This window comes from Prunus mume, linkage group LG2 (genome assembly GCF_029339155.1).
Source record: "Prunus mume cultivar Tortuosa linkage group LG2, ASM2933915v1, whole genome shotgun sequence".
In the NCBI taxonomy this organism is placed as follows: domain Eukaryota; kingdom Viridiplantae; phylum Streptophyta; class Magnoliopsida; order Rosales; family Rosaceae; genus Prunus; species Prunus mume.
Genome location: NC_142699.1, coordinates 21,326,540 through 21,335,925, shown reverse-complemented (window position 1 = coordinate 21,335,925; position 9,386 = coordinate 21,326,540). Strand labels below are relative to the sequence as shown.

General features: G+C 38.1%; 1 pseudogene across 1 annotated transcript; it reads left to right on the top strand.

Moving 5' to 3' along the window:
- The first annotated feature begins 2,980 nt into the window (after positions 1-2,980).
- LOC103343273 (uncharacterized) lies at positions 2,981-8,317 on the top strand (annotated as a pseudogene). The gene is made up of 11 exons (XR_016123548.1): positions 2,981-3,004; positions 3,096-3,230; positions 3,327-3,485; positions 3,883-3,966; positions 4,608-4,850; positions 5,098-5,181; positions 5,407-5,611; positions 5,696-6,272; positions 7,161-7,274; positions 7,383-7,823; positions 8,053-8,317. The product of XR_016123548.1 is annotated as an uncharacterized LOC103343273 (transcript).
- The last annotated feature ends 1,069 nt before the right edge of the window (positions 8,318-9,386 follow it).

Here is a 9,386-nt window from a genome sequence, read left to right as displayed (position 1 = left end):
CAAATTTTGCTGGGATATATACCATAAATGTTCTGCCTATACTCCGAGAATATTTGACATACCAATTTATAATTTTAAGTTTTGTGGAGGATTGTTAATAAATGTGTACACACGTTTTTATTTTTTCACGAAAAACGTTGCTCCTATAATGCCTCGGACAAAACTATCTCACACACATTCATGGTTATCAATCATTTATTAATTGTATATAATGAAAATCAATATATGCTAATGGGTTCCACCACGGTGGTGGTGGATTCTCCCTCCTCTCATGACACCTAAGATCAAACTCAATGAGATTTTCTTTTCTCCAATGTAAACAAACAAACAAAAAAATCAATATATGAAAAAAGTGTTATGTGGAGCATGATTGGGTCTCAACTATAAAAATTTGATTTGAGAGCATACCACTCCCAAAGAGACAATGAGACATGAAAAACAGGAGTAGAGGGTGATGAGGGCAAAGGGCCAAAGATCCCACCTAACCAAGGTGTCCTACTCCCTCCCAAAGAGATGCATTTTGTAACACGTCCAATTCACAATCCCATTCCAATATTCTCTCTACCAGAGACCAAATCAAATTCAATCCCGATTCAACACTATGTACGTACGTACAACCCGATACAGCTCCTTTTTTCTCTTTTTTTCTTTTTCTTTTCTTAATTGTAAATTTTATTTGTTTGAAGCTAATCCACTAACCCGTTTCAACCCGACGCACAGTATTTTCTATACAAATTTATAAATAAACTCAATCCTAGACATGTATTTATAAAAAAACTCAAGTACTATTTAAACATAGAAACACACCCAAAATCAACCCCAAAGTCAACTTTTTAGGTGTGTTTATAAATGGGTTTTGAGTGTGTGTAATGATGAGTTTTGGGTGTGTTTATATGTTTAAATAGTGCTTGAGTTTTTTTATAATTTCAACCCTCATTTTGGGTGTTTTAGTGAAACTCCCTATTTTCTATTACCATGGATCCATTTAAAAAATAGAAAAATAGAAAAACAAAAAACCATGATGCCCTTGGAAAGTTCTTATCTCTTTTAATATTCTAGAAACTTGGGATCAAAATCAAAACTGTAAAGCTTGCACTTGCTATAACATTTGAATATCTTAACCATGGCTAATTGTCTTTTTACATGATCATATAAAAATTTACAAACAATTGAAAAGGAAAAATTAGGAAACCAAATTGAAGGGTGAGTCTGATCATGGCCTAACACTGCCGAATCATATGCTGCATGGTTTACTTTTGATATTGTGGATAAGGCCTTCAGGAACTTGACATTAGGAAAGTGAAAGGTGATTATTGCTTAAAACTATCCTTCTCACCGTAACAATGCACAAGATTTTTGGGGATTTCCTTTCATGCATGTGGAAAATGAGTTTATAAACTTCAATTTTATATTAAAAATCTTGACCATATATTAGTTTGACCTCTGTTTACACCATAATCAACCGAGCATATCCAGTCTCAAAACAACTAGCACCAAGGCAGACACGCCTTCTCTCTTGCCGAAGGAAGACACTATTCCGAGGTGCCAAGCACCTGCCGAAACTCCCGACTGCCAAAGCTCACAAACTGTTAAACCTAATTCTCATGACACGTGTCACCACCGCAAAGCAACTGCAGAGTCCCACATCGGAAATCTACACCAACCTCCCACTTTCACTTCCCTATAAAGGGAACAGTACCCTAGTAAGAGGGTAACTACTTTTCTGCCTTTTACTATTACTCTGCAAAAGTTACCCTTCTTAGTGACTTAAGCATCGGAGAGCCTTCGGCACCACACGGTGCCGGAGCTTGACGATCGCTTCCCTATTTTTGTCTTCTGCAGGCTAGCCTTTATTGAAGGCCCAGACCCTTTCCCTGCTAAAGGCAAATCCCTTTTTCTCTAAGTTGACCCTCTCCGAAAAAGAGCATCAACAACCTACTTCTAAATATGTATTGCAAATTCTTAGTGTGATAACACAAAATAGAATAGTTGGTGGTGTTCAACCAACAAAATAGTTGGATGAGATGGTAAATGGTCATCTTTAAGTTTCAATGGTACTTGAATTTTGACTCAATTTGCATTTTGGTTCCTCAATTTTCAAAATCATTTCCGTAGTCCTTCAACTTTAGTTTCGTTAGGACAAATGGTCTTACCATTAATTTTGTTAACTTTTTCTGTTATTTGAGCGTGTGCATGGAACATGATGGTGGATGTGGTTTTTTCTTAAATAATTGTTAATTGACAAAACGAGCAATAGTTTTTCTTAAATAGTTCTGTTATTTGAGAGAGATTTCATATTTTTTTTAAAACCCTTTTTGATATAATTACGATTTTGCCACTAGGCTACTTTAGATCATAACTTCTTCATTATAAATTCGATTTGAGCCCACTACGTGTCTACAGATTCATCTCGACGTGATATACGCAATAGTACTACTAAAATCTCCAGATTCTTTCCCGAACAAAAAGTCAACTTTTAATCCCATTAAAATATTCTCGAGGGGTAAAGTTGTCTTTTATTTGAATAATTTAATTATTAAATATTAATTTAGGATCGAGTTATTACACTCAGATTTTTATTCTTTCATAATATTAGTAAGTGATTGTATATGTTTATTATGAGGAATTGTAGGGTAATGGTAGAACAAGAAAGAGAAAGAATAAAAAAGAACATAATTCTCGATCGTTTTCACAGACAAAAAAGCATTTGTAAGTTTAATAACGAAACATTTCTATTGGTGTTATAGGGCTCGACAGAGAATGAAGAGCCCTCCAATGAGAATCCATTATTTGTGCCCAGTCAAACCCAAATCCTTTTCTATCTCTCTGCCTCCTCTGGCTCTGTTTCAGAAACCTGGACAATCCATCCTGACGCTGCGTGTGTGATGAACTGCTTGTCGCACGTTTCGTCATACGCAACCGCCATTTTCAGAACGAAGGGTCGTTTCGTGGCGACGAGTTTTCTGTACAGACCCTGTTCATGGAAAAGAAAATTGGACCTTTCGTGTGGGGTTAAGTGCATCAACTTAGAATCAACGAGATTCCATGTTCAGCTCTGCTGATCTCGAAGCAAAGCCAGCAGCAAGACGACATAGTCTCGTTCACGGAGGAAGTCAGAAGCTGAACCGGTTGTGGACCTGGCAAAAGATGCCTTCTATGTAGTGCGCAAAGGAGATATTGTTGGTGTTTATAAGGGTGTCGGCGATTGTCAGGCTCAGCTTAGTTCTTCGGTAATTTTACATTTTTCTTTTTCTGGGTTAAATGGGTTTAATGTGCTTGAACTTCACTTCACTTCACTCTTTCTTTTTTATTTGGAATTGTGGTAGATATTTGATCCTCCGGTTAGTGTGTACAAAGGGTACTCTTTGCCTAAGGACACTGAAGAGTATCTTGGTTCATGTGGACTTACGAATGCCGTTTACACAATCGCGGCTGCTGATTTGAAGGACGATATTTTTGGCAAGCTTATACATTGCCCTTTTCAAGTAAGAGTTCACTTGCTACCTTCAATTTCGTTTCCGATTTCGATTTCAAAAAGGCAAATTTTTTACGTGTGCCCATTTGGAATTAAACTCGTAATTAGACTTCCAATGGACCAGTGAGATTTATCATTTATGGCATAGCAGTTGATTGTGCTTGTATCTTGTATTATAGATTATTTTTGGTAATTGTCAGCTCCTTTGCATGTTCTGGAGTAAGAGAGACAATTTACTATGCTCAACAGAGACACTTTTTAACTTTGAGGTTGAAGAATGTAATAGTTAGTCTGAGCTCAAGCTTTTTTGGACAGGTGTTTTTGAATTAATTTGAGTTGCTTCTCCGTGCATCTCGTACTAATTATCTACAGATTGGGAGTATAATTTATTTCTTTTTTCACTTCAGGATCCAGCATCTTTGCAAGGTGGAGCAACTGTCACGGATGCGCTTAAAAGGAGATCCCATGAAGTGCCTGCATCAGATAATTTGGTGAGTTCATAATCAGGGCTATCTCTGAACTGGAAAACCCTCATTGGAGAAAATGAAAAACAATTGTCTTGGAAATGCTATTACTTTCTTATTTCCAACAATCTACCAGTAAAATTTGTTGTATTCTTCAGCTTTTCTATTTCTTTGTATACAATAAAGATACATCATCTCGTGTGTTTCTGGGCATTTTCTATTTTGTTTCTTGTTTATCCCTATTCAAATGTTCAGCTTATTCCTTATTGTTAATTGTTTTGGTTTGCGTATAATATGGATATAACTACAACTTAAAGACGTTGTAGGTTGATTATATTCTGTGCCTTGTGCGTCAGATTCATTTTGATTTTGCTGCTTTAGTTTCTACTTGTTTCAAATAGAATTAACTCACTGATTTCATTGGTTTGGACTTTAATTAAGCTTTCTAAATGTTTTGGTTCTTACAAAGAGTAGAAGTGATAGTTGAATCAGGCTGGAAGTGATGATGGGGATTTGTGTATTGAAAAAAATTAAATTGATGACAATGTTGCATAGGTTTTTTAATTTTCTTCAGCTTTGGTTAGTTCTTTCTCTTTATGTGAAGTTATTGTGATTCGTCTGACTGCATGTTGGGTTGTTTTGACATTTTACAAGCATTAATATTGCAGGGTGAAGAAATTATACCAGTGGTTCCATGGGATGAGTGGTGGGAACTGGCACTCAAGGATAGTTCTAATCCAGAAATAGCCTTGCTTCCCTTGCATCCAGAGTTACGTGCGAATTTAAATTCTATGGAAGAATGGGAATATGCTCAGAGTATGTCAGGGAAGCCATATGGTTATCACAATATGATGTTTAGCTGGATTGACACCATGGCTGACAACTATCCTCCTCGTCTTGATACTCACTTGGTATGCCTTTGCTGCTTGAAACTTTTACGTGACCTAGTACAGTAAGCATTATAGAGATGAGGCAGAGTATCGTCATGTAGGTTGTTAGTTTATATTGTTATTTCACCAGCACGCACGCATTTCATCCTGCGTTTCATCCCCACACATGCATGTATATATGCATGTACGTATATATGTTTTTTAAGATGGAGTGTGCTTGGTTTTGGTCAATCAAGTTTTCATCCTAATTGGCACCTCCTGTTTTCAGGTTGTTTCTATGCGGACAAGTATGCAGCCTGCTTATTCTGCAAATATGTGGAATGAAGCTCTCAACAAGCGGCTGGGTAAAGAGGCAATTATGCTTTGCTTGAGGCTTTTCATTTTACTTTTGGTGTCTATTAAATTTAACTTATTTAAAATCCTAAGCCATGCCAGTTTGTTCTGTTTTGTTTAATGAACACCGGAGGCCTGCTCTTAGAAGTCTAATGCCCTGTGCATCTTCTAATTTTATTTAAGTATATTATCTGCTTGCTCCATATTGAATCTGATGTTAATTTGCACCTGTGTTTCCTTTTAGGGGTTGGACCTGTATGAGATTCTAATTGAGATTGAGAATCGTGAAATGGCCTTTGATAATTTGCTTACAATTCCAGAACAAGATGAATGGGTATGCATGCAGCAATGCCAAATCTACAACATGTGTTGCATTTATTCTTGCAATGTATAAAGAAGCCGGGATTTTTGGTCCTGTTTCCAACTCTATCCAAGTTACTGAATTCACGGTAAGTCATTTTGCACTCTTGTAGTTTTCTTTGAACTTTCATAACCGTGACCATATATGACATGGCTTTTAAACTTGGTCACAGATTTGTGATGCGTACATGCTTAAGATTTTTGAGGATAACCAAACCCGCTTGCCAAGTTGGTGCAACGGCAAGGACGAATAGGTCCCGGATCCTTGGTGAATATTGGACGGAACTACCTGAATATAACACCATAGAGCCATACGCTAACATTAATGAGCACTGCCCCTCCCTACCTCCTACTGACGACAGACCTCTATGGTGCTAAATTCAAGTCCCACTAGATTTGTACCTCCCAGTTAGGCATGTAATACATCATTTATCAAGTTGCAGTTGTGTATTGAAAAATTCGTAAGACTTATGGGCAAGCAATGGGCATTTCTTAGTTGGGTAGACTTGGAAAGGCCCAGAGTTTTCCAAGGGCCGCAGTCCGTACGGCATACAGTACAAACGTGCCCAAGTTCAAACGGAGAGTGAGAGGAACTGAGGAAGAGCAAAGGCTTCTGCGTAACAATGGAGTGTGCCGGGAAGGGACATGGGACTCGGTGCACAGGACCAGCCACAAACACAACCGCAAGATGACGTGCTTGCTGTGGAGCTGTTGGTTGTTGCTCTGTTTCTCAGCAGGTCCTTCTAATTTGTATGACCTTTTATTTTATTTTTTTCTTTCTATTTTTTTCAATTGGCTGTGCTTTGAAAGCAAATCAGAAATTGATAAGCATGCCGCAAAACATGGACTGCTGAGTTTTAAAAATACAAGTGTAGAAGCCTTATTCTTGATTTTGTCATGGGTGCTGATATCTAGCTATGTTTTTAGGTTTCATGTAAGAGAGCAACAATTGGGTTAGTCTTAAATTGTGCAGAAATGGTGTGTGAGGAGGAAGGGAGAAATTGATTATAAGGGTCTGTTGGCTTGGGTCTGGGGTCTTGGTTTGCAGCTTAGAATAGTGTCTTAAGTGGTAACTCATGCCCACAGCAAAATAGTATTGCAGTTGAGCTAATAAGACTAAAGTAACTCAATAAACAAAGAAATTACTGATAATGGGTTAGCTGATTATTTGGGTGTCAGCATTATAGTCCATGTGTATAGGTTCACCACATGTAGGCATGTGCCTATGTGTTTACCTTGGTCGCTAAGTCTTCTCACTATGCTCATTCCTCACTGCTCAATGCCTGTGCGTGTATGTTGTACAAAGATTAAAGATAAGCTGCTGCTACTGCTCTCGGCTTGTCTTGCACTTGCCTTTGATCCAGTGGAGACCCAAATGAGCTGCGATCTTAACCGTATTCATACCGTTTGATGCTGCGGCTTTAATTTTGTCAAAGCCTTCACCACTTGTAGGCATGTGCCTACGTGTTTACATTGGTCGCTAGGTCTTCTCACTATGCTCGGTCCTCACTGCTCAATTTCATTATGGCTGAATGGGTTACAATCTTTTTCTAACTTCCATTGACCAAAAAGTGTTTTGGTTGTCATGATTTTCCTTGAATTTAAGTTATTGTCCAACTCAATAACTTTTTATTGTAGATTGTGCATTGGCCTGATAATAAAGAAGAGTGTGGAAGGTTGGAGCAACATATGAAGCATATGGATATCTTGAATGAGTTTCCTTTCACTTTTACTCAAGAAGCTACTGTTCAGGTAATAAACAATTTCTCTTTTTGCAAGACAGAGAACTTTGAGTAGTGGCTTTTCTATTATACTGTCTGAGTGTTTTCACTGATGTGTCTCTCGGGAGTGATCTTTCAGGTGTGTGAAAAGCAGGAGACAAGGTGTTCAGTCTTGAAAAAAAGAGGGGTCCATCAGATGGGAATGTGGTTATTTCCTTTGATCGTTCAAGGTTTCTTTTGTTTTTAATTGATCTGCCTGGTACATCTGAAATTCTCTTCATTAGTTTGTTTTTCATGTTGATTCTATTTCTGTTCGCGTATGTTTTATTTTCTTTCTTTTTTTCTCTTTTCTCTCTATTGGCAGGTTAAATAATTATTGGGATATCTCAAATACCCATGTACTGGTATCATCTTGTTTATCTTGCTAAGATAATTCAATAAAAGTTGATGTTTATAAATTTTTGACGTACACATGCAGAGCCTTTTATCTATGATATCAAAGAATTTAACCAGTTGGAAGGCATACTATGAATGGAGGTCCATCCCACTGCATTCGCCTGTTGCTTTGGTTCTCCACCGGGTATGATATGTATGTCAGTTGAGAGTTGGAATTTGTGTACAAATAGAGTTTGGAGTATGCATGTTAAGGAAAGATACCTAATTGGCTTGAATATATGGGATCCTAGTTTAAGTTTTTCTCCCGTCCAAATCGATGAATTCATATTAATTTTGTATATCTGCCCGTTTTTGGATATGTTGATATGTTTCACAAATATTAACATTTGTTACTTTTTTCTTTTCTTTTTCAGCCTCTTACAATTTACTATGCCACTCAAGTAGCTGGGTTAGGAAGGTGGACTTCTGGAATCATAGACAAATTTTACGTACACTATCTTGGTATGTGTTTCAGCTTTCTATCCTTACAAAAAACAATGTGAATGATAAAGATGTTACTTTGGTCGACAGATTCAACAATCTGAAAGGACTGGACCCATGCAGACCCAGATTATATATTTCCAACCCTTTTTTCTTAAGTCAGTTATTTGATTAATTAATTTCAAAAATCTGATTCAAGAGCGGTGGTTAGAGGTAGCATCATGAATTGGGTTCACATGGGATATGTATGTTTCCAACTTTTAAGCCCTTCAACCTAATTTTATACGCATCAGCAAAATGGCCTAAGGGCCCATGCTTTTCTATTTTGAGAAATATTTGTACAGCAGCATAGGAAGCAAGTGGAAAGCATTATCCTTCAAATGGAAAATCCACAAAATATTTTAACTAATAATTAGGCCCGGCCAACCAAGCCATGCCATTTGGGAAAAAAAAAAAGGGTCGAGAGTAGGCTAATTAATATATCTAACTTGCATCCTACACCAACAGCAGCAGCAGCTAGTTTATTGTCAAGAAAAGTTGGAAAATGAATGTTCCAGTGGGTCGCGGCTACTTTTTTGAAGCTTCAATTTGTACTTATTAAGCGCACGATATCTTTCATAACAAGGTAAACTCATTCCGACAACCCATACAGAAGATATAGCTGCGTTTGAATTATCTTTCTTTTTTTAAACCAAAGCTTTCTTTAATGGGACTTGTTCCTTGTCCGTCCCTTGCCATGTCACATAAACGCAGAAGAATCTCATGGAAGATCACTCCAATATTTCCAATCACCTCCTCCACTCAGAAGCATCAACCTCTTCCTCCTCTCTATCTTCCCAACCAAACCTTCCCTCTGTTCCTTCCCTCAACTTCCCCAATCTCCAACCAACTTGAACTTGTTCTACAAGTCCCAAACACCCACCACCTACGCATGGCCACCCTCAAAACCCAGCCCTCCTCCTACGTATGCTCTCTAGCCCACTCCGGAAACTTCCTATACAGCGGCTCATCCAACGGTCAGATCATAGCATGGAGCCGATCACACCCTTCATCACCCAACAAGGTGGTAGCCACCACCAACAGCACCGTTAAGTCTAGCGGTCGTTGGGGAGCTACTATTCAGTGCTCACCAAGACCACAAAATCCACACGATCTCATAAAAAACACTTCAGATGCATCGCCACCATCCCCGCCCTAAAAGACCGGTTCCCACGATTCTTCTCTCCCAAGGACTACGTCGCCATCCGGCGACACAAGAAGTGCACCT